This window comes from Epinephelus moara, chromosome 1 (genome assembly GCF_006386435.1).
Source record: "Epinephelus moara isolate mb chromosome 1, YSFRI_EMoa_1.0, whole genome shotgun sequence".
Taxonomy (NCBI): Eukaryota; Metazoa; Chordata; class Actinopteri; order Perciformes; family Serranidae; genus Epinephelus; species Epinephelus moara.
In genome coordinates this window covers 4,574,608-4,600,613 of record NC_065506.1, presented here as the reverse complement: position 1 = coordinate 4,600,613, position 26,006 = coordinate 4,574,608, and the positions used below count along the sequence as shown (strand labels likewise).

Below are 26,006 nucleotides of genomic sequence, written 5' to 3'. Positions count from 1 at the left end.
TTAAGTTGACAGACTTGAGGATAAATATTTGTGTTGATCGATGTTGAGTAAATGGGAGTAATTCCAATAAAAGGGACAGAAGATAAAACACTGAAGGAATTTAAGTGGCAGTGGGAGTGAAAGTTTAAAAAAAAAATAGAATTATTGCTTCATGGTTGTTTGCCTCTGCAGTTACACTTTACATTCATGTCTGTGTCTCGGCAGAATGGAAGATATATACAGTCAACACAGTTTCAAGGTGGACACCCAAGATTAGTGTCACCAATTTAGTATCTGACCAAATGTCTCCCCTTCTGTTCCTGAGATATGATGTTGAGTAATGGCCAGAAAAGTGTTTTTTAGGGAACATTATGATGTCAGAGTGAAGTTGACCGTTGACCATTTGGATATAAAATATCATCACATCATTATTTTATCCTATTTATCATAAATAGCGAATTAATTTCTGAGTTATGGCCAAAAACATGTTTGTGAGGTCACAGTGACCTTGATCTTTAACCTTTGACCACCAAATTGTAATCACTTCATTCTTCAGTCCAAGTGGACGTTTATGCCAAATTTGAGATTTTTTTAAGATATCTTGTCACGAAAATGAAATGGATGCAAGGTCACCATGGCCTTGACCTTTGACCACCAAAATCTAATCAATTTATTCATGAGTTCAAGTGGAAATTTGTGCCAAATTTGAAAAAAAATCCCTCAAGGTGTTCACAGATATTATTTTCACAAGAGTGGGACGAACGAATTGTTGGATGGATGGACAGAAGGATGGGTGGATAGATGGGAGGACAGATGGATGGACAACAAACCAAAAACATAATGCCTCTGGCCACGGAGGCATTAAAAAAAACACATTGGAAAAGATCTCGCAGGTTAAATCATATGGTACAAATGGAAGTGCTCATTTAAATACATGCAAAACTACAACTGCACCTTCTATTTGATGAACAAGAAAACCAATGGTGGTTTGAAGGCAATATTAACTTCTTTTTCATTACAAAATGTGCTTTTTTTTTAAAAATATATACACATCTTACATCTTTATCGAATAGAAATGACAAGGATTGAACCATTTGTAAACATAATATTCCTTAGATATAAAACATCTGTTTAAAAGGTTGGCCTGCATGTTTGATCATTATACACTCTAGGGATGTCAGTTTGATTAATTTTGTTTTCAATAAGCCGGCACCCATCAGTCGGTAACAAACCAGTTAATTTAAAACCAGAAAACAAAATAAAACTCAACAAAGATGTGAAAAAGCGGTCTTTCCTTTTAGTCCAGCGCTCCTTTGACTCAGTGAGCTTAAGCACTGCATTTTAAAATGCTATAAATTTGAAGGTGGTGAAATTTTAATGTTTTATAATTACACTTTCTTGCCATTTATTTTATTTTCTATCAGCTTTGCTGAGATACAGCCAGCCAGCCGTGTTAAAATGTGGAAACATGCCCACTACCCAACCTTCAGTTTCCACTGGTTCCTCAGCCCTGCACTGTCTCCACCCAGGTCAAGTGGGAGCTAACATTAGCTAGCAAGAACTACTGCTCATTCAGTAAACAGCTGGCAATGCTGTCCGTACGACAGAATGCGTTGCTGCGGAAACATTATAACCAACCTCTGGCCTCCCCCCAGGTCACCCTGGTGAGTAAGTCGCTTCACGTTAACCATAAAACATTTTAGGCATTGTTTACGTTGTTACGTTGCTAATGATGGTAACAGAGCTATCAGTGATGAAGTGGTCAACAATGCGAAAGGGAGTTTTACAACTCAAATTTGACCCACTTACTCACCTGGGTAAGTTTGGGGGAGAGCCGAGGGTGGGCACATTGTTTCCCACAGTTGTGGTGGGATGATGTAACTGGAGGTAATCACTAAATGTGCAGCGCCGCTAGCTAGCACCTACCAGACCCAAATGGTGTGCAGTACAGTACATGTGCAGGGTAACAAAACTAACCAACAGAACCATGTGTAACCGGTATAAAATATTCCTGGTGTTGCTTTATATTGTAAGTACTGCTGATCAGAAATTGATCAGAAACAGAAACTGAAAATCAACATATGAAGGCAACATTATTGTCGAAGAAAGAATCCCATCTTTCTACAGTTATTCTCCAAAATTAGACACAATCTGGTACCACCAGCACTACAAAGGAGTCTATGTCACTGGAGACATGAGAACCCTCTACTCCCTGAAGACAACACTCAACAGGCCTCTATAGCAGAGCTCTGCTGTATGCGTGGAGCTGCCTTTGAGTGATGATGAAGGGCCAGTAACACTAACCTTTTAGCTGCTAATAGAAGACAATGTCACCCTGACCTTGGATCAAAGTCAAAGGAGGATTTGTTAGTTTCTTTCTCATAACAACTACACCATTTGTCAATGTGACTTGTCCCAGTCTAAAGGTGCAACTTTGGTGCAGCTGTGTTCACAGGATTGAGATCACAGCATTAGCACTGTTCTACAGTATGAGTGCAGTTTGGTGCTGTCTGTTTAAATTTTGCTGCCACAGCACCAACTCATGGTTATAACCCAAATTGTCTCAAGAACTGAAACATTTTTTTGTAAGAATCAAGAACAATAAAAATAATTTAAGTGCTGCAGGATGTTTCTATTATCTCCCTCTTGCGTCTCTTGTGTAGGGTCACAGGGAGCTGGAGTCTCTCCTTGCGCACAAGTTTAACGCACACACAATCCCTCCTTTAAAATCTGTTTCTTGAAATACTTTTTGGATTCTGTTGTTGATCTTCAAATCACTTTGTGGACTAGCACCAGCATATTGCAAAACACCCGACTAAAATTAGTATTTGAGAAACACAATTTTAAAGGCACCATGTTATAGATGCAGTATGACATAGGCAGAGAGACCGTAAACTATGAATGGACGTCACGACCCCTTGAAAAAGGGTGCCTGCTGTTAGCCTTTGAAACAGCAAAGGAGTCTCTAAAGCAGCTGTCAGTCTTGTCAATTGCTCCATGAGCTGTTGTCAAACTGTCAAACTAGGCAGCACTGATCAAATATGAACAAAGATTCTGTTACTGTATTGCCTATTTCTCACCTCAAATGTTTTCAGAAACATATTTTAGTGTAATGTTTAGCTGTAAAATGAGAAAGTTGGTCCAGCTGGTGGGCGGTGCTCGAACTCCCGTTTAACTGTATCCAACATGGCAGCCAGGTCACCAACTTTCTCATTTTACAGCTAAACTGGACACTAAAATATGTTACTGAAAACATTTGAGGTCAGCAGTTCATGAGCAGTGATTGACATGATTGACAGCTGCGTTAGAGACTCCTTAGTTCTGATTGGTTGTTTTGGTTCACATACAGCAAGGCCATGAGAAGGGCTACAAGGCAATAGAGCAGGCAGAGAAATATACTATATATTATATATATATATTATGTGTGCTAACGTTAGCAAGCTAGCAGCGTGACATTTAATCATTATGGACAGGCTACGTGATCGCCTTCAATATGATGTGATGGTCGTCTAAAAGGCGGTGTAAAATTTGCCCGACCCATCCGGAGCTCAGGTAATTTTGACCCTCAATCAGAGACCTGTAATTGCCATTTTTCTGGTCATCAGAGACCTGGCGATCAATAAAATATTCTTGAATACCTAAAACAAAACACAAACACGTGTTGTTGTTGTTTTTAGTCACGTAGCCTGTCCATAATGATTAAATGTCACGCTGCTAGCTTGCTAATGTCAGCACACGTAACGTATGCTAACGTTATATTACACAGTGTTTAATGATAGTCTATTATCTCCCTATTACTCTAATCTTTCCTGCTTATCGCTCAAACAAATGATTAATTTCTATATTAATATCGGTACTCATTTAAGATACCTTCATCAGTTACCGGAGGCCACTGTCTAACATCATCAATCCAGCTATTCATGATGCTGTCATTGTAGAGAGTCAGTTCACAATGACAGCATAATGAATTGATGACTGACACATGTCACCGCAGCAATGGCGCCGCCGCAAGATGGTGGCATACACAAATCGCTCGCCGAATTCGTCTATAGTGACAGAAATAGCAAATATGAAAAAAAAAAAAAAAGGTTTTTTTTTTTTTCCTTGATAAGTTACCAACTGTAGCTTTAGCTGTCAATTACACTCTTTAGTAATGTCAGTCTGACTTGGCCAAAGGTAGACAGTCCATCATTGCGTCACCCTCTGGGGAAAAATATTAAGCAGGCTGACGTCAACACAAGTGATAAGGGCAAGAACCAGGTGTGTAAGAAAATATCGATACACTTGAGTATCCTGATATTATATTTTATGATACTGTATTGATTCTTAAAAACACAACTAATAGTTTATATGCAAAGATTCATGACAGCAGTCCTTTTTACACAGAGATGGCACTATAGGGCTGCTATGAAACCCCATCTTTATGCCGCCTTTGCATTTTTACACAGAACCAAACAATGGCGGCATTCCACAACATGTTGGCAATGTGGAAGCAAAAGAGATGTATGATATGTAACACAACAGCATCAGACTCTAGTGAGACATATAAAATACACATCGGCAGCGACAAACGATGAACAAAAACAATGGCAAAACCCCTCTGAGGATAAAGAGCTCCTGAACCTCCTGAATTTATGTGTATTTTGGCATTCATCAATATTTTAGTAGCTCCAAGCTTTTCGTAGGTACTAACAAAATCTACACCTGCCTCTGACTGGTCGTAGTGTTTGTGTAAATAAGATATTGCATATAAATGTTGCTTGTCATTATTAGAAATTACAGATTTATTTCGTATTGTGCTCTCTTATGTTCACAATACACAGATGCCTTTGAAACAAGTTAAACATGACAAGATTAGAAAGGTAACACATTTCATTGAATGAGTTGGCATTTAGCAGATTTAAGATTCAGATTATGGCTGTTAAAGATGTGACTGAGTTATTTAAATTGACTTTATACAAAACTGGAAAATGCTGTTCTCTGAATAAATAAAATGAGAAACCAGTGTGTTCTGCCTCTGCCCTCTTTATGCACTGCAGCCCCAAACTGCGTGTCACTTTTGTTTAATTAAATTATCAGCGATGTGATGTGGAAGACGTACACATTATTCCAGATTGAGTTTTGGTGTAATAAGACCTCTGGATGTGGGAAAACATTTCGGCATCTGATGCTGCTCACATCGGGCAGTTGGTGAATCCGAATCTGGCAGAGAGTTGGAGGGAGACAGTATGGTTTTACGTCAGACTGTCTTACCTGTTGTTAAACTTAATGGTGGGTTATTGTCTACATTAGACTGCATGTATTAAGATGTTCTAATAGTGGTTTAATTTTACAACAGTGACAAACAATGCTGAGGCTTAGGGCAAACTGACAGAGAGGTCTTGCCAATGATGCAAGCAGTGCGCTTGTCTGCAGCAGAGAGCTGTGTGAGGAGCCTCCTGTAGCTGTTGTGTTTTTTGTGTGTTTTTTGCATGTAGTTTCATGTCGTACTATTTTTGTTAAACTTTTTGGATGGTTACCTGTTACCTCTGTCCAGGCCTTTGATTTACCTGTTTCTGACACACCACTGACAGAAGAAAATAAATGTTTTTCTCAACTCCACTTCACCTGAAATAATTCAATCTCAGCGCTGACAAGTTTTTCATTTTCTCTCTCTCTCTGTCTTTGTTTGCACCATGTTGGCACTTTTACAGGATGCACCTGTCCATTGTAATTATCACCTCTATATATGGCAGTCATTGGCTTTTCATGGGTGGGATGTATGGTAATTGCTGACTAGTGGGAGCGGGCTGTCAATTTACGATTGATTAGCATTCATGAACATACCCACATGCCTATGATCAAATCTGAGTTTTCCACGGCGTTCATGAATCCAGAGTAGGTTTTTAGTACCAAGGGATTTTATGTGCAAATTTACTCATAGATTTACTAACATTTCATGAATGAGACCCAATGTCGGCTGCTGTTCTTCTTTGAGTTAGCTGCTAACTGCTATCAGCTACTATGTCCTGTGCTGGGCTGCACACATAACACAGTGACACTCATGCCGCCCATGATCCTGTCCTGCTGGCTGTCCTGTTTATACAAAATGTTTTAGTGCTGTTACTACCTCCGATGCTGCCTTAAAGGTGAGACAAAGGCCTTCCCTGTTCCCCCCATTCTGCTATTGTGCCTTTTATACAGAACGACAAGGTCGCATAATGGCATGAAATTCCCAGGGGCTAGTGGTTCATTTTATGTTGTGTTTAAACCCCCGACTGCTACATGGCAGAGTTTGATCTACCTTAAGTGATTTAACTCTTCCACTCCAACGTAACAACACATCTCTAGAGTAAACACAAAAAACACAGGCAAATTAAACTGTTCTGACTGCATTAAAAAAGTTTACTTTTTTGACTCAGATTGCTATTTCATTTGGTGTGTTTTTTATACTATTTTAATTTTCCTTAAATTAGATTTTAAAAAATCGCAATATATCACAATACACTGAATCTTAACTCCTGTATTGTGATACATACTATATTATCACCAGACTCATTCTGATACACAGCCCTATTATAACCAACAACAAAATTGTTATAATGGTGCTTGATCCTTTTTAAAATTTGTCTGTGAAGCACTTAATATAGCAATCTTCCATGCTAAACAATGTTTGGTTTCATGTGACAGACTGTAGTTAACATGGGAGTTTAAAAGTGCTTCCCATCTCTAGAATTCACAGTCTTAACACTTTCCCATGTGACATACCAATTTCATGATGATATGAATCTGTGCTGCCGCTATGTCTTTGGGGAAAGCATTGAACCCAGTCTGCCCAACCACCCTTCACAGATATAGAATATACACTGTGTCAAGTTTTTTTATTTACTCCTGTGTGTCTCAAGGCACCATTCAGTGTCACTTTGTGGCACGCATACAATTATTAATATTTCTTCTAATCATATTTATTTGTAAATTAACTGTATTTGAAAAAGAGAGTATTGTATGTGTGCAACAATCACTATGAATATATGAAGATTAAATGGTGTTATTAATTCTGGATTGCATCCATAAAACTGCTGACATTCTGAAGCTCATTATGTCGAGCACATACTGTACAATTTGCATAATAAAAGGGGTGACTAATATGGGTCCGTGTACCATTCGTTCATTTGAATTTCAAATAAGAACGAAAAAACTATAAAATGGAAAAACGATTTGTTATTTCATTATTTGTTTTTTGGTGTTCATAACGCCTGTAGATGGTGGTATTCAGTCATTTTCAAGCTAATTCATGAACTGAAAAATAGAACAAATACGGGGAAGATGAAATGAGAATGATCAGTAGAGTGCAATTGTCCTAAATTTTGAGCATTTTAACTGTAGCATATTTTTCTTATTGTCCTTACTCATGGTAAACTGCTTTTCAGTCTTGCTATTTCTGCCTATTTGCTGTGGTCTTGATTGCTCTGTATTAAAAAGTCTCATGAAACTAACACTCCAGTATGACAGGAGATGTCAAAGGGTATCATAATCCTGAGTTTTATTCATTTTATTGTGGTATTTTATGTTAATTGAGATCATTAAGAAATGATCTCAATTAAGAAATGGTCCAGATCACAAACCACTATACTAGGCTATATTAACATGGAGAATCCAGAGACTCATTAAAACACAGTTTCTGATTTGTGAAACCTTTCTCAAGAAAAGAAAGGTCTGGCTGGGCCGACTCTCACTTTAAGACTGGAGAAAAAACGCCCTGGCTGCTTGTATTTCTTTCAACCAATCACAATCGTTCTGGGCGGTGAACAGCAACAGTGCGCTTGCAAAAATATTCCCGGGGGGAAACAGGTTTTGGTGTAACACGCCCAAAAAATATTCCCGGGGGGAAACAGGTTTTGGTGTAACACGCCCACAAAAATATCACCTACAGGACGCGAGCCATGGCAGAAAAATGGCTACATCCCCGCAAGATCAAACACAGCAAAAGTTAGTAAAGGATGTGTTGAAAACGGTTGAAAACTGCTACACAACCGGAGGTGGTAGGGCGGGACTTCAGCGGGTGGCTCGTTCTGCCCAATGAGAGGCTGATCTATGCAGCAAACTTCCGCCCACTCAGGCTAGCGCAGTAGAGATCTCTGCGGTAGGAGTTTCTGCCTGTACACCAGTCCTACCAATTGCAAGCAGCACCACTGACCATGAGCACACCGTCCGGCAGACACACCTATCAATCATGATGTCAAACCACCTTTTAATTGCATCAAATGATTAATTATAACTAAACTTATCAGAAAGACGAATTCTTGAACAAACATCAGTGTGATAAGAACTACCTAAAATAATAGAAATCATCTTTGGGAAAAACATATTTCACATCTACTTTGATCTTTTAGTTTAGCCCATGTCTCATCCACTATGATAGAGGGGCAGGGCTTATGACCTATACTGCTGCCAGACACAAGGGGGCGATCCAAATGTTTTGCCTTCACTTTTGGGGAGCTGTCATACAATCAAGCTTTATGTACAGTCTGTAGTCCTTTTTACACAGAGGTTGTGCTTTTGGGTTGCTACGAAGTCCCTAACCAGCATCTGCCTCTAGTGCAACATGTAAAATACATTTCAGCAGTGCTTTATAAACAATAACAATGGCATAACTGTCTGTTATATGGTGACTGATTTCATCCCAGACCTCATTGTTTTCCCAATTTGTAGACATTTTGGCCGATGTTCTTCTTCTTTGAGTTAGCTGTTAAGTGCTATCAGCTACTTTTTAAATCTCCTGGGTCGAACACATACACATACATCCGCACTGCCCATTGTCCCGTTCTGCTGGCTTTCCTGTTTTACAGGCCTAGTTTTGCCGCTATTACTACCTCCAATGCCGCCTCAAATGCAAAGCAAATTTGTCCCCCTATCCGTGATTGTAACTTTTATACAGCACGGCAAGGCAGAATATCAATGGGAAATTCCTGCCTCAAAGAGGCTATCGTGTTGCCTGATGTTGCACTATATCACACAGTAAATGGAAGAATGTAAACACTATTACTATGGGATTAATTATAGTCTGACACAGCCTTATCACAAATGATACAGCCATTTGGTGAAATCCAACATTAAACTCTAAATCCAAACCAATACCGCAGGTATCTAGCATTGGACAGCAGTTAAATTTCTGCCTTAAATATAAGCCCAGCTTAAGCTATCAGTGTGCTGCACTAGTAACAAAGTGCAAGTAAGCATTTGTATACCACAAGAAGGAGATGGAGATTACATATAAATAGCTTGATGTGCTATTTTTCCTCTCAGTGACGTCAAACTCTTAGGGAGACTTGGTGCACTCATGCACATCTATCCATCTATCTATCCATCCACCCCTGTTGTGCCTCTTCTGGTGTTATTGTACATATCTTGTGATTTTTTTTAATTTATTTTTTTTAACCAATACATCAAAAGCCATCTCACTCTTTCTGACTATGTGGGCCTCCTATATACAGGTAGACAGCTCAAACTGATATAAAATATAAAAATGTCTCCAGTACACATACAGCAGCTCAGACACACAGGAATATTGAACTGAGATTGGTGATTGGCCATGGCTCCTCGCTCTGTACTGCTCTCTTCCTGACCATCATTAGCATGATTATCAGGATTCCATGAGCAGAGCTGAGTTCCTCTGGCTCCCACTGCCTGCACTATACTGTCGGACTGAACCAGTAATGTAGGCTGGCCTTGATTTCCCAATGGATATATTCCTCCATTACACTGCGAGATGACGATCCTACAACTGCCATCATCAGCTCTCCTCGCAATTACAACAGTGTAAGGAGAGGAGAGCAGAACAGGGCCTGCAGCCATTCCAAAGAGCACCTCCTGATTATTGAGTCGATTATTACAATGGCACCAGGCTAGCATTGTTGCTGGTCGCGTCCTGTCAGCCTGAACATTTGAAAGGGGAATCACTGAATCATTATCACTTCCCAGACTCATATCTCAGACCTTTCTGTGTGTGTGTGTCTAGAGCAGACGTGTTGATGAAGAGAAGAGGTGCTAACATTTAATGAGCTTGCACATTTGGAACTATCAGGCTATCTGTGTGCACCCCTGAAGTGCTCGTGGCATCCAAGGTGGTGGGTTTTAATGTTCTAACTTAAGTGAAATACTCACAATTTTGCATCAACTTGCTCTCTTTTTCTCTTAATCTCTTGCATACAATCACTCGCACAAATTAATTATCAAGTAATATGAGGGTGGGGGGGTCAAAACAACCCGAGTATGTTATGTAACAACTGGAAAAGCAATCAGTGGAACCTCTATAATTAAATGCTCTTGAAACACAGAATGCATGTCAGAGGTCAGTGAGTCTGGAAGCACTCAGCCGAGTTAAATGATGCCATTGACATTATGCTAATACACTAAGCCGTTATAGGAAGACAGTTCAAATGCTGTTTGTCTCGCTAAAGTCCAGTTAGCACCAGTGTGTGCTGATCATTAGTTTAAATCTGTATCTTTATAGCCAGGATTTCATTTTACTCTTCCCACACATGTTCATGGACAAAATTTCAAAACTTCTCCATGACTTTTCAGGGGCCCATATATATATATATATATATATATATATATATATATATATATATATATATATTCTTTTTTTCATCGTCATTTATACAATCCGCACAGGTGGGCACCTAAGATTAGTGTTCAATTCAGTATCTGATCAAATATCTCCCCTTCCCCCAAATATCTCCGCTCCCCCCCTCCCCCTCTGAGTTATGATGTTTAGAAATAGCCAGAAAAGTGTTTAATGCAGAACACTATGATGTCACAGTGGTGTTGACCTTTGACCTTTTGGAAATAAAATGTCGTAACTTCATCATTTTATCCTATTAGACATTTATGTGAAGTTTTGTTGTAATAAGCATTAGAATTCTTGAGTTATGGCCAAAAATATGTTTTGTGAGGTCACAGTGACCTTTGACCTTCAACCACCAAATTCTAGTATATTCTCCAGTCCAAGTGGATGCTTGTGTCAAATTTAAAGAAATTCCCTCAAGGTATTCCCTTTACAAGAATGAGATGGATGCAAAGTCACACTGAACTTGACCTTTGAACACCAAATTCTAGGCAGTACATCGTTAAGTCCTAGTGGACGTTTGTGCCAAATTTGAAAAACTTCCCTCAAAACGTTCATGAGATATCACTTTCATGAGAATGGGACTGAAGGACGGACAACCCGAACACATAGTGCCTCTGGCTATGGCTATCGCTGGCGCGGAGGCATAAGAAAAAATTGCTGTTATGTTACATTTGGTGGAAGGTTATCCACAGAAGATTACTGTAACAATTTCATTATATAAAATTACATGAGTTTGACAAAGCTTTGAATTATTTTTTACTAATACCATTACTTTTCTATGTTTTTCACAAGAGTAAAACCCTGTGTAAAACCCAAACTAGCCTGGCTGAGAACTGACGGAATGTCCTCCAGCTGTGTGCCTTGCAATGTAAGGAATCAATGAAAATATGCAATAACCAATCCACACAGCCATGCAGTCTTTCACTATTTCTTTGTTTGACTGATACAAGAAAAAAACACCAGCAATGGTTATTTGATCAAAAACTAAACTAAACCCAAGTTTACATTTTCCTGAGAGCAGACCTTAAGATTGTGACAAACCTGCAAAGACCAGACAGCTCATGCATAACAATGATGTTTCAATCGTAGCGACAAGACAGAAGCACATACTAAAGGACAGAGTTAACACATTACCACACACACACACACACACACACACACACACACACACACACACACACAAGAAATGGATATTCATCTTAAAGAGTTTGCCTTTAAAGATTTTTTCCCCGTTATTAGATCACAGTAGTAGAGAGATTACACGACAGGAGGTGAGGGACAAGGGGAACATGTAACAAAGGCCTCAGGCTGGAGGTGTAAAGTAAGTAAAGAAGTAAAGAAATGGAGGATAAAGAAAAGAAAAGAAAAGAAAAGAAAAGAAAAGAAATTTGGATGAGATGTTGAATGGAGGTCAAACTCTGCAGGGAGAGAACTTCATCAGGGTCAGGTTAACTTCAGCTGAACTGAAATTTGATGAAGTGTGAAATAATAGCTACTCTCTCACGTCACTTAACAGTTTGCAAGCCTTTTTCAGACAACTTCATTTTTACAAGTATTTCTTCCGATTACACACGAGGGTCGATTAAAACTGCTTATATATATGTATATATATATGTATATGTATAATACTACAGGCAAATGGCAAATTATTCAGCGCGTTCTCATTGCCAATTTGTCAAATATCGCTGTTTTGTCAGTGATTTCAGCGTCAGACACTGGCACAAAAAGGCACCTTTCTGGGCAGTATGATATGTTGCTGGGCGGCATCAATGTAATCTAAGGAACTGAAAAGTCCCTCCAGTGCAGGCACGAGAGGAGGTGGATGGATCCAACAAACCCCGGACTTTCACCTGGGAGCCCACTGTTCGCTTCCCGTGTGAATGTTAAGCTAAAGCATGTTTTTTTCTACACCTAACCATGTGCTTTTGTTACACAAGGAATTAAACATAAATACATAGTGTTTTATCGATGTTGTCAAAGTTTATTTTGAAAAACACTGTATGCATCTAAAAAGCAGAAACTACTCTTACTGTGAAAACAGAAGTGTATTTTGAAAAGACACAATGTATTTAACAGGCCTAAACTGACACCATGTCTCAAAATGTCAGCAACAGACACAGAAGGGTATCTAGCATGTCATTTGTAGGCGTGAATGTCCACTGTCAAAGCAGCGATATTTGGCGAGTTGGAATGGGAATATTTAAATTATTTGAATCATTAAACACCACACACATGATTTTCATCTCCCGGCTGTCAGCAACAGATTGGAACTCTGAGCAACTCTTTCCAACAAAAACCAGTCATGATGCCCAAACATCATTATGATCAGTTCAACATTTGTAATGTGTGTTTCTGCCACTAATGTCAAAAGCCAAGGAGGACATAGTCTGACAAAATCACAGTGTTTGCTTCCTGTCTCCTATCAACAGTCAGCACTGGTTTATTAGGACTTAAATAAATAGAATGAATGTGAGGAGAATTTGTGATTACTAACCTTATATGATGAATGGTGTCTTTTCAACCTGACTTAGTTTTTATTGAACATCATTGAATGGTCATATGACTTTCAGGGGACATTTCAGATGGATGATCAGAACATGCTGATACAGTCTAGATGGTTTTGGAAGGAAATAACAAATGACACACTCTGTCATTTAAGTTGGAGGACTTTGTTGTGTCCTCTCATGTCCATCAAGCTCGGTGATTACAATTAAGATCAGAGTTTTGGTTCAGCCAACACTGGACACTCAAGGAGAAAATGTCATAATTTAAATTTCCATCAGATGGAGCTATTCAGTTTTAGCAGGTGAAACTGATTACATGGATTAGTGTCATACACAATATTAAAATAATCCCATATCCAGCTACACTGTGTTTCACCTTGATGACCACTTGATTAACTACTACAGAACTGAAGAGGACATATTAAACAGAGATCTATAGCTGCATTACAAGAAATCCTTTTGTAGCTGTTGAGACAAATTATATTCTGTGCTCTCATATAGCTGCTCTAATGTGTTTGGATGTTTGTTAAGGCATGTTCTTGAGACCTGGAGGTCATCTCCTCTGGGTTTGTCACTTGAGCTGCATCCAAAATCACTCTCTGAAACCTTTTACTTCAGTTCATTAATTGTAAATATGAAATGTTAATCCTTTATTTATCCTATTATTATGAAAATTCCAAAATGCAATGCTTTACCTTTGCTTATGAAATGACAGATGGTTAAATTACAGTAAATTGCAGTTACACTTTCAGTGGTGATGCAAAATGAGTTCCTGGAAACTCAGCTTACTTCTTATTACAGAGCATTTTTAGTTTTTTAGTATTTTGGACATAAGGAAATACTGACCGAGGGATGGTTTTACATTTTTAATGTTGGAATGGTTGCTGATTTCCCTACAGTTAGCATTAACAATCTTGTAGAGCACTCTGACACAAACTGCACACACACTTTGTCACCTTCAGATTTTAGTCATCTGGCGCGAAACCCTTCAGTCATTGTTTTGGATCCTTCCACCATTTAAAAGCTGCCAGAAATTTTCTCATGCTAAACTGAAGAGATCTGATCTGACAAGGAGCACTCAGAAAGCCTAAAGCACAAGTTCTGTAAAACTGCAAATATACGAGGAACACTTCCGCCACTACACACATTTAAACTCAAGTTTACATTTAAATAATAATAATAAAATCAAACTGTTGTTGCAAAGCCTCACATTCTAGTGTTTTTCCCCCAATACTAGATTTGTAGATTTTTTTATTTTTTAAATAATCAGGGGCCGTACATAAGGGATAATGTATAGTGAGCCGGTGACTGTTGAAAAATAACTCCAGACAGGGGAACCCCGACGCACAGCGGAGATTGGCCAATCAGAATCAGTATTTAAGAGTGCCATGTTCTAAATGTTTATAACAACTTTCGTGTAAATATGCAGGATTATAGCCAGTGGCTAATTTCCATCCTTTGTCCCTAGATAGGTTGGTGTTAACAATATACAGTCAATAAAACAATAATGGTGAAAAGTACAATAGGCAGACTAACAAACAATAAACCATGTTACTCATAACAAACCAGAAATTAAGTGACCAGAACAGAAAACTTTACTAGAATAGAAAACTAAAATACATTATCTTTGTTCTAATAAGACTGCTCCCAGATAGATATGACATTCTGCCACTGCAGGCTTCATTGACATCATAAATCTCTCCTTTGCCACCTGCCCTTTGGTACAAACCTGCAACCTCTGCACACATTCCACTAAAAGCAGTCACACTAAGCTGCCAGTTCAAATGCAATCCAATACAACAGTCCTATTAATCAAAAAACCAAAAAAAAAACCCTACTAATTATTGCTAATGAGTGCTTCTGTATGAAAACATTATTAAGAACAATCAGCCCTGTGTATATATTCATTCCTACAGAATCCAGATTTTTGGCACCCTTCCCCGCCTATAGGCTAAACTGCCCGCTGCTGCTCGCGACTCTCTGCCTTCATTGAAAAAATAGCAGCGGATGAATCAAAGCCACCAACATGGTTTCACACACAGGCAGATGGATGGGCTGTTTAGGCTGTGTTTGGGTGAGGGGAACGGCGTGTAGTCATGTCTGTGGGTGTTTTCACCTTGGAGTCCCATTTTTCATCCTGCCCGGTGCTGCCTCACTTTCTTTTTCCCCCGAAAAGAAAAAGAAACAGACAGAACTCGCGGATTATTTTTGCAGCCTGAATACACACCGACCTTCCTGCATTCCAATAGTGACGGTAAAAAGACCTCATATGACGCGAAGCAATCACTTTTTACAAAGAAGTAAAGAATGCATGAGTACTTTTCTGCATGGGGCGACTGGAAATTGCTCCACATTCACCTGAAGTTATCAGTGGAGGTAGGCTATTACGCGGACTCTAAACGTCCGATACCAACGCTCCTGATTTTAAAAGTATTTAAAAAAAAAAAAAAAAAAAAAAGCGCAGACTGCTTACCTTCCTTTTTTAAGGCATTAATTATCGACTTCATTTTCACTCCTTTGCTACTCCGACTTGGCGTCACGGCTCGTGCATATCACAGGACTTTTTAGACCCAGACTTTCCCTTTCAGCACCATGGACAGCGACTCCGCGGAGAGAAGCTGCCGCGCGCAGCGCACATGATCCCGCTCATACCTTCCACTCCCAGCGCCTCCCTGGTAAGCCTGCACGACCCCCTCTACGAACACACACTCTCACTCTCTCACTCTCTCACTCACTCTCTCACTCTCTCTCTCTCTCTCTCTCTCTCTCTCTCACACACACACACACACACAGACACACACACACACACACACACTTAAATAACCCCGCCCCTTACACACCTCCCCTCTCCTTCCCTCCCTCTGTCTCCCTTGAGGGAGAAGCTGCACTGCACAGCGGAGCGGCACTCATCCCTGTAGTGACGCTAACAGGAGTAGCCTACATGTGGAGGTAGAAGTAGTAGAAGATCGGTGGTTTATTAGTTGTGGCTTGTGTTGTAGTTGAGGTACAGACTGATTACAAGTTAATGGAAGATAACTTTGAATGGTGTTTCCATACAGTGGACGAGGGCTAACAAAATGGTTATCAGACAGTTGGGACACAGATATATGATTGGGATATTGCAAAGTTGAAAGCTGGGTAAACCCTGTGGAGGAAACACTGTGAATAACCTCAAACACATTTCCTGCATTTAACCATTGCAAATTCTGCATCTGCATTCTGCAATCCTGCAAACATATGTAGCCTGTACATGTATACCAGTTGAGATACCATTTATCTGTAGTGAGCAAATAATATCTACATGCCAGGACTAATTGTAATCATAATAAATACATCATTATTATTATTATTATTATTATTATCATTGTTATTATCATTATCATTGTTCATCATTTCTGGACAGCATTCTCCACCACCATCATCAAAGCAGCAAATGAGGGATGTTTTGAACCCATGCTGTTCATCCCTTGAGGAGATTTCGGACCTGGAGAATCCATGACAAGGAGCACTGAAGCTGTTCTGGATGCCTCATGCTGAGGAACTACAGCTTTTTCATTGTTAAAAAACAGACACTGCAAACTAGAATCACCACCTTGTTGTTGTGTGCCTCTGCAAATCAGTCAAGATGCAGTTACAGTTTACATCCATGTCTGTCAAGACACAAATGCTTCACACACATCTTCCCCCCACCAGCACCAAAGATCTGTAAAATCAGCTCAATTTCAAGATTAGTGGCACCAGTTCATCTGACCAAATGTCTCCTCTTCTGTTCCCCAGATAGAAAAGTGTTTTTGCAGAACATTATGATGTCACAGTGATGTTGACCTCTGACCTTATGGATGTATATTGCCATAACTTAATTTTGTCTTATTATATTTGTGTTAGGTTTTGTCATAATTAGTGTGTGCATTCTTGAGTTATGGCCAAAAACATATTTTGTAAGGTCACAGTGACCTTTGATCTATGACCACAAAAATCTAATCAGTTTATTGTTGAGTCCAAGTGGACTAGGAAGAAAGTAATAGAAATTCCCTCAAGGTGCTCTTGACGGACATACGTACATACATGCGGCTGCAGAAAATTTTCTCCATTACATGTATAATTACAAAAAGTCTAATAATAAAAAAGATAACAAATTCAGTATAATATTTTTTTCTACAAAGATTTAAATATCTGCAAGAATCAAGAATAAAGTGAAATACTTGAATGAATGAGCAGATGAGGTATATTGGGTGGTTGGTTTAAGCCTGCAGACACACTTTTGTCCTAAATTTTGTATGTAGCTGTCCCTTCATCTTACACACTGAGCTGGCTTCATATCACCTGAAGACCCTCTATGGTATGCATTATGATGCCAGTTTATAAAAAATGTTTAGAATGTTTTTTTGTCATAAAATAGATTAGGTACACATAAATCAAAGACATTAAAAAAAATAAAAAAATAAAAAAATTTAGGTAATCTTTTAGGTATGTTACCTTAAAGCAATACTGTACCATAATGGTAGGAAGGGTTACTATTTAAATTTAAATACAAGTTTATACAATACCTATGTAAAATTCTCAAAGACCTTTAAGTTTAAAATTAACACCATTAAATAAAAAAACAAACATTGAAAATGACCTATTTTCATAAGTTTGTTTGTCTGGACATTATCCTCAGACAACATTGTACCACTGTGGAACAACACACAGGAATGAACGTGCTAAAGAGTGTAAGCATATTTCAGCAAACTTTACAAACTTAACCAAACTATAATAACCTTCTTCATCACCATTTGTTGTGTTGCTGCTGGATGGTAGCAGCTTGTTGTCTTCCAAACTTCTAAATTCTGATCCACCCTCATTAACAACAACTGGGAGTTCTAATTTTATCCGCTTCCTTCCTTTTTAAAGAGTCATAGAATAATATTGTATTCATTCTGTACATGGAAGAAAAATGTGCGTTAGATTCAAGCATACAGTCTGTTCTGCGGTGAGGAGTCATTAAGTGCACTGTTATAGTACACTATACAGTGAAACTAACATTAAACACATCTAGGTTAGTGTGTAGAGATATAAAATAAAATTATATTGACTGTAAAGCATTTGAACAGCATATAAACCTAAATAAATAATACCAAAAAATGACTTTATGGGATTCTGTAAACGTACAGAGTTGCTTTAAGGCTATATTTACATTTTTAAAGTGTACTCATCTCTTGTTGTGAATCAATTTTTTTCCAGATTGTAAAATAACGTAAAAAATCAAAATGGGCCAGAAGTGGGTATGTTACCCAGAGGCAGCACAGCACCATAGAGGGTTAACAGCAGGACAAAATGTTAGAGTGAAGGCTTTCGGTCGAGTATCTGTGATTAGCAGCATCAGGCACAGTGTCTTACTGTTCATTCACACCAAAAGCAACCAGAGCTTCCAAAACGGCGGAAGTCATTCATTTTCAATGACAGCCCAGCGACTTGGGTGACGTGGTCGTCAGCCGCGCTTCTTGGGTGACCAAAGCGACCGGAGCGGTTCCGGAGGGGAGTTAAAACTCGTTTAACTTTATGGTAATGAGCTCTGACGCGGTTCGGCAGCAACCAATTGGAATGCTGACGTGCTTCGATGAAGCGGGTCCAAGAGAACAAGCCATGTAACTTTGGTTCCTACAGCACACTTGTTCCGACAATGGATATCAAGAAGTTGATTACTTGCGTTACTCGCGCCCACTCGGTCCTTTATAATGTGTCGCTGTTCAGTTACAGAGACCAAAATAAAAAGAATGAGGCTTGGGACCACGTCACGGAGGTAGTTGGTTGGTCTGGTGAGTTTTAAAGTGTGTAATGTTAGTAATAGAGGAGAGAATTGCAGGCTAATGTTGCGATGTAGCATGCAATTCTTCCTTGCTTGGTTTGAATGGTCTGACATACGTTTTCTGTTTTCATTGACCAAACATAACTTTTGCTGGCCAACTATGAGCTTTCTGACTGGACAACAGCAAGCAGCAACTACTCTGCTTTCAAGCCAGTTGTCCGCTTTGCGGCTCCTTTAAATTGACAAGCACGATCGAACGTTCAATAATTCACATGATGAGCGACTAGAGCGACCAAAGCTGCCACAAATATTTTTGACAGTCGTGTTTCTTGGGCACCCGCGAGAGACTTTGCCTCTTTGGAAGCTTCTGGTCTGAACGTACAGTTAGACTTAACATACTAAGCTTTTTTTTAAAGATGTTGTTCCCTTCAGATATTATGAAGTTTCCTACATTCTACAAAACTATCTTATTTCAATTTTGCTTGTTTAACTTGTTCAGTCAGACATGTTTATGAGATTTATTATTTGTAAAATTAAAAGCAGTAATTTCTCAGAGATTAACATCTGTCTGGTTGTGGGGGAGAGTTTTGCATCCCACAATGGACTAAAAGCTGCCTCTGAGGATTTTTGTTTGTAAAAAGAACAGGATTCTGGGGACAAAACAGACCTGCAAGTTTTTAAATGAAATGGAAAAATGTTCAATATAAGAACAAATTCTTACAAACAGCTTCAGCACAAAATATAATGAAAAAAAAAAACCTCAGTGCCCTTTTTCCATCATTTAAAAGCTTCTCCATTTACAGACTGATCAAACGTTGTCCTGTTGGAGTGATAAAATAATGTTCAGCTGTGTGAATCTCATTTACAGTCACAGCCTCAGGTGTTCAGAGTCAATTCATTTGCACATATTAAATTAATAAAACATGAAAAGAACAGACAATAATAACTGACTGTGCAGATTGAAAAACCCAAGACACGCACGCACACACACACACACACACACACACACATACACACACACACACACACACAAAAATTCATTTCAAATCCTCCAAGTGCACAGGTACAAAACTTAAAAAAAACAAAAAACACTGGTTTCATAGGCCTTGTTTATTTTTCACATGCATGTGGATGGGTTTAGGCAACAAAAGCATGTGGTTGGGTTTAGAAAAAAAGGACAGGGTTTGGCTTTATAATCTTTTGGGACACAAACACCGCTCTCCCAGGGGAAAGTCTGTGTTTGCCTGTAATGTCTGCCTGAAGGTATTAGCTCATATTCAGAGCATGTATTCAAAGTGTGTGATGGGACGAGTGTCATTCTCATTTCTGTTTTCACCATGGTATCAATTCTGGATTTTGACCGGACTGTGAGGGTACTGTACCACTTGGTTAACTTTATGAACTAATTACAGTGACAAAGCTGCCATTGACAATGTATATCACGTTCCCTTTTTAAATATATGGATTATAATGCAAATAGACTAAATCAGAAATGAGGTTTTTGAGTATGATGTAAAGTAAAGTAGTAGTCGGTACCAGCTAGCATAATATGTAGTTATACGAGAAATATTATAATGTAATGATAGTTTTTTTTTTTAAAAATGTATTGAAGTATGAAGTATTGTGTTATTCAAACTGGGATGAACCAATGATTTCAATTTTATTTTTAAAGATTTGGTTGATCTGAGTCTGAAACAGTCGGTGTCTGCAGGAGGAACTTCAGCTGCATAATGCAAGATAACTTGCTACTTTTTCTGAGAATGGAGCTAAGGCTAATTGATTAGTAATAGTAATGTAGAAGTGGTTAATGATAAAAATGTTGGATTTATTTTTTAGTTTGCTTTTAGGAAGTTACCATGCATCCAGGATTTGAAATCAGCCAGTTGTTGGGAGCAGGGGATACAGGGAAAAATTGGATTTTGAACCAATGATGGACTGGTGAGCAGCTTTTTCCAGGTACAAATCCTGGTTGTTGCTAAGCAACTCAGAGGGGGAAGGCTCCATACATCATTAAAGCTACACTTACACATCAGCATGCACACCTGCCTGCTGTATGATGTAACATACATTTACAGCACTCTCTCTCCATCTCTCTGCATTTGTCCTGCTTTCACTTTGATTTCATGTTCTGCTGTTGTGTGAAGTCATCTGGTTCCATGCTGTCCTTGCTAATGAAGACGTGTTAGAGCTGCACATCTCTATTTCCTCTTTCTTTCCGCTACAACTCTAAAGCATGGTGATACACTGATACAAATTCATCCAAGAAGTGACCCCACTGAAGAGCAACATACCAGATGGCTACATGCAAAGCATATGTTGTCATAAAGTATGCAATAATGCAGTGATGAGAGCAGATTTCCATACTGTGCACTGCCATTTCATACAAACCAGTCGAAATATGAAATATAGAGGGAAATCCACACATCCATCCTCAAAATAAAAAAACTGCTACATTGTTTTCTTTATTTTGGTTAAACCAGTTTACTGAAAAGTGTCTTATTTTAAAATCTGACAGATCCTTACATTACTGGTTTATGTGTCAATCAACTGATTACATTACATGGACAAAAGTATATGGACACACTGACATTCTGGCCATATGTTATTGTTGAACATATAAAATTCAAAATACACAATTATGGGCAGGGATCTGCTGCTCTCACAGCCTCCATTTGTCTGCTTTCAGGCTTTACAGCAGATTTGAAAACCTGCACAGATTTGCTCCCATTCAGACACAAGAGCATTAGTGTGGTCCAACACAGATGACTGACTCATAAATAGTGTTCCAGATTATCCCAAAGGTGTTGGATGGGGTTGAAGTGCAAGTCAAGTTCTAATATCAAAAATCACTGTGTGCTGGAGCATTAAGATTACCCTTAAAGGTGCCAAACCACAACCATAAAAACAGCCCCAGACCAAAAGTAAACAAATATATAGACAGGGCTGTCCACACACTTTTGGCCATCTAGAGTATCAGCTGGTTTGTGCTTTTAGGAGGACTTTGGACCTTCTGCACTGTAAAGTCTGAGAAGTACAGTCTAAAATAGGGGAGCCAGATCCATACTAAAATATAAATACTGTGTATGTGATGTTTTTTGTTTTTAAGACCTACTCTTGCGTCATTAGGATCAATACTATAATAGAGATTAGTTTCTCTCCTCTGCGTTGTGCCCATTTGTATTTCAAGAGTAAAACTGTCAGTGTAAACAACATATTGTTGTCGTGAACACTTCTAGTGAATGTACTCTTTACTTCTCCACTGCTGTTGCATTGTGTGCACTAAAACAACATACGAGTACCACACACACCACGATACGGGACGTATCCTTACTGGTATAATGCAACAACCCATGAGAAAATGCAACAGGAAAGAAAGGAGGAGGGAAATACCCCCGCATCCAGACCTCTGACACAGAGACAGAATTCATTGGCAAAGTCTGTTCACAGAGGCTCAGGCAACAAATATCCAGGTATATTGTGGTGAAATCAATATTTTAGTTAAATTGGTTCATCAGCATTTGTTAATGTTCACTTAATTTACCCTATAAATCATGACACACACTAATAAAAAGTACCAGTATCCGTATCAACATTAGTGATTCTGGCTCTGTATTGGATCGATTCAACCTTTTACTTTTTCTTTTTTGTCTGACCGGCAAATAAAACAGGTCCATCGATATATTTTCTTAATTGACAGTGGGCTGGCCCAATCACATTTTAAACAGAACAACAGAATACAGGTAATGAAGTGCTTGACACTCAAAAAAGAGCCTTAAAACCCCTCTTTAATACGTGTCCCCTCACATTCTGATAGAAACTACACCTTTGTATCATATGATACATACATCATGTATATTTGTGTGATCGATTGTGGTGGGTTGGTCTAGGCCAAAATGCCAGGGCCAACTGGCAACAATGTAATCTGTAATTATAATATTGTTATTATAGATGCATCTTCCTGTAAAGCAAATGCACTGAATGTGACACCAGAAGACACCACACATACACTTGGACACACATTCAAGATAGCAGCTAATGTCCATAAATAGTGACAAGGACCAGCTAAGTACAAAAAGTAAGATTGTGGAGATATGGGATTGCAACTGGTTGCGAAATTTCATACTGATATCTCTCTGCATTGAGATTGCCTCCAATGATGACAAGCCTGGTTTTTCCAGTTTTTCCAGCATAGATGTTGGCATTGTACCCACTTTAATTGCTACAAACACAGCTTGTAATATCCTGACATCTCGTTTAAATATACCCGATTTGGTTGCCACCAACACGACTGGAAATGTCCTAACATATAAAAAAAAATAACCACTTTTATTGCTACAAATACAGCTGGAAATGTCCCAAACTTTTTGTCAAAAATACCCGGTACCGGTATCAGTTTGCAGATGTTACTAGGGCTCACTCCAAATAATGCCTCAACTTGGTTTTGCGGAACACCGGCTTGAAGTTGTCCTATCGCATGGGCCCTATCCCGATCATTCAAATGTGGCATGCCAATTGTGGCAAGCAGACACCAACTGACCACTGTAGCAGGGCCCATGTTCACAGGTACCTGGGGGTACCAGAAGCCCAAAAAATGTGCCAAATATGGCACCATTTAAAAGGGAAATAAACAGGCTTTCCAATGGTATAAGATTTATTGCCAAGAAGCATTGTTAAATAATCTACCAAACACAAATTACCTTACTTTTTGTGCTTAGTTTAGTACTGTAACAACAAAATAAGGAGCTCTGCTTTGCCTTTGTGCGCCACTGTCTCACAGGTTAACTCATATCACAGCGGTGCCTGGACGGTGTGAAGTGTTTATGACATGATTATTGTCACATAAATATACTATCATATATTAATATATACCAACAACATATTGTATCTCAATAGCTGTAATTATTATTTTATTATTACTTAAATTAATGTTGTTGTAAGCTACTGTCATTACCGTCTGTCCTGCATCTCTCTGTCTCTGTCTCTCTCTCTCTCTCTCTTCATGTATCATTTTGTATACGGATTACTGTTAATTTATCATGTTGATCTGTTCTGTACGACATCTATTGCATGTCTGTCCATCCTGGAAGAGGGATCCCTCCTCAGTTGCTCTTCCTGAGGTTTTTACCATTTTTTTCACCGTTAAAGGGTTTTTTTGGGGAGTGAGGGTCCTAAGGACAGAGGGATGTCGTATGCTGTAAAGCCCTCTGAGGCAAATTATGTATTAGCAGCTCTTATTTAAAGGAAGAGAACATTTCAGAGTAATGGATGATTTAATGTTATTAAATTAATAATTATTTTAATGTTTTATTAAAATACATTTAAAACCATTTTGTTGATGTGGAAGAGGAATGACTACAATTGTCTTTCTTTAATGAGCTTTTGTATTTGTAACAGCAAAAAAAAAAAAAAAAAAAAAAGTACCAGGACCGCAGCTAATAATTATTTTCATTATTGATTAATCTGTTGATTTTTTGTTGTTGTTGTTTTTCAGTTAACTGATTAAACATCAGAAAAAGTGAAATACTTCCATCACATTTTTCCAGAGAAGTTACTTTAATTGTTTTAGTTAACTGTCCAAGATAATCAATTGAAAATGACATAAAACAGGCAGCAGCAAATGATCGCAGTGCTGGGAAAAAGAATCTCCCCAAAGTGACAATAAAATCTTAGTCTGAGTCTTCTCACATGTTTAATTGCATGTTAGAAATCCCATTATTTTGCATTTTTAAAACACTTTTTAAGTCCATATTAACAAGGTGAGGCAGTTCTTACCAGAGTGTCTTGGTTGGGAATCAATTAAATGCAAAGACATTTGTTTATTAATCTTGACTTTTAGATGTATTTCTTTCAAATCAGTGCTGTGCTGCTACAACAGTGTGGTCTTGAAACCATAACTTAGAGGTAGCTTTAAAGTTGACTTCAAAGTGTTTATTCTGTCAAATACAGTGTTTGTTTGAAAGGATTACACCGTTCCAGCTGAGAAAGTGCAGTTACTCTGATATCATTTTGATTACTCTTTGATGTCCAGTGTTCCCCAGTTAATGGGACAGCTTTTGTACTTTTCAGTATCAGTGTAGTTGTTTTCTCTGATTCATACAGGTCCTGTGTGTGTGAAACTATTGTTCCCCCTGAGGGTAAGGGTAATGTGGCGACTTCTTTTGTTTTCATATAGAGGAACTCTTCTTACATTTACAGCTTCACTATCTGCCAGAGGAATCTGTTACATACTGACAGTATTGCAGACTGGAGCCAGATACAGCAATAACTACTTGGACAGACCTCAGCTTCAGCGGCTCAAGAGTTCAGGAGGCAGAGAGGAAAATGAGCCACCAAAACACCAAAACAATTTCAGTGTCTATGGTCTCAGGCTGAAAACATGAGAGGAAGGGATGGAGAGGGCCAGTCTGTGAATGTATGTGAATGTTAATGCCAAATGTCTCAGGTATTTCAATTTCCTTTGGTTATGAAATGTTGGAAAACATATTAGTGACAGAAAGGTTTTCTTAAAAAGATTCTGTGGCAATATACAGTAATCCCAAACCATCTTTATCTTGCGTGCCCTAACAGCCCTATCAGATCACCTAAGCTGAACCCTCTGTGGATACGTTAGGAAATTATAAGGCTTTTTTCCCTTCTGGCTGTGTTAGATTAGAAGATCAGTATCACTCTTATATATGTCCACTGTCCAGCACATAAAACACTACAGCCGAAAGCCAGTTAGCTTAGCTTACTGTAGCATAAAGATTGAAAATGGGGCTTTGCACCTCTAAAGCTCACTAATTTACACAATATGTCAAATTTGCTTGATCCACATAAAAATGGAAATGTTGTGGCGACAAGTTGAGGTTTCACAGGGGGTTAGGGACTGTTCATTATTTCAATCAATCAATCAATCAATTTTATTTATAAAGCCCAATATCACAAATCACAATTTGCCTCACAGGGCTTTACAGCATACGACATCCCTCTGTCCTTATGACCCTCGCAGCGGATAAGGAAAAACTCCCCAAAAAAACCCCTTTAACGGGGAAAAAAAACGGTAGAAACCTCAGGAAGAGCAACTGAGGAGGGATCCCTCTTCCAGGACGGACAGACGTGCAATAGATGTCGTACAGAACAGATC

At 38.7% G+C, this 26,006-nt stretch overlaps 1 protein-coding gene across 1 annotated transcript in view; it reads right to left on the bottom strand.

The window, feature by feature from the left end:
* LOC126388145 (SH3 and multiple ankyrin repeat domains protein 2-like) overlaps window positions 1–26,006 on the bottom strand; it is a 276,219-nt gene that overhangs the window by 154,466 nt on the left and 95,747 nt on the right. The window lies entirely within an intron of this gene.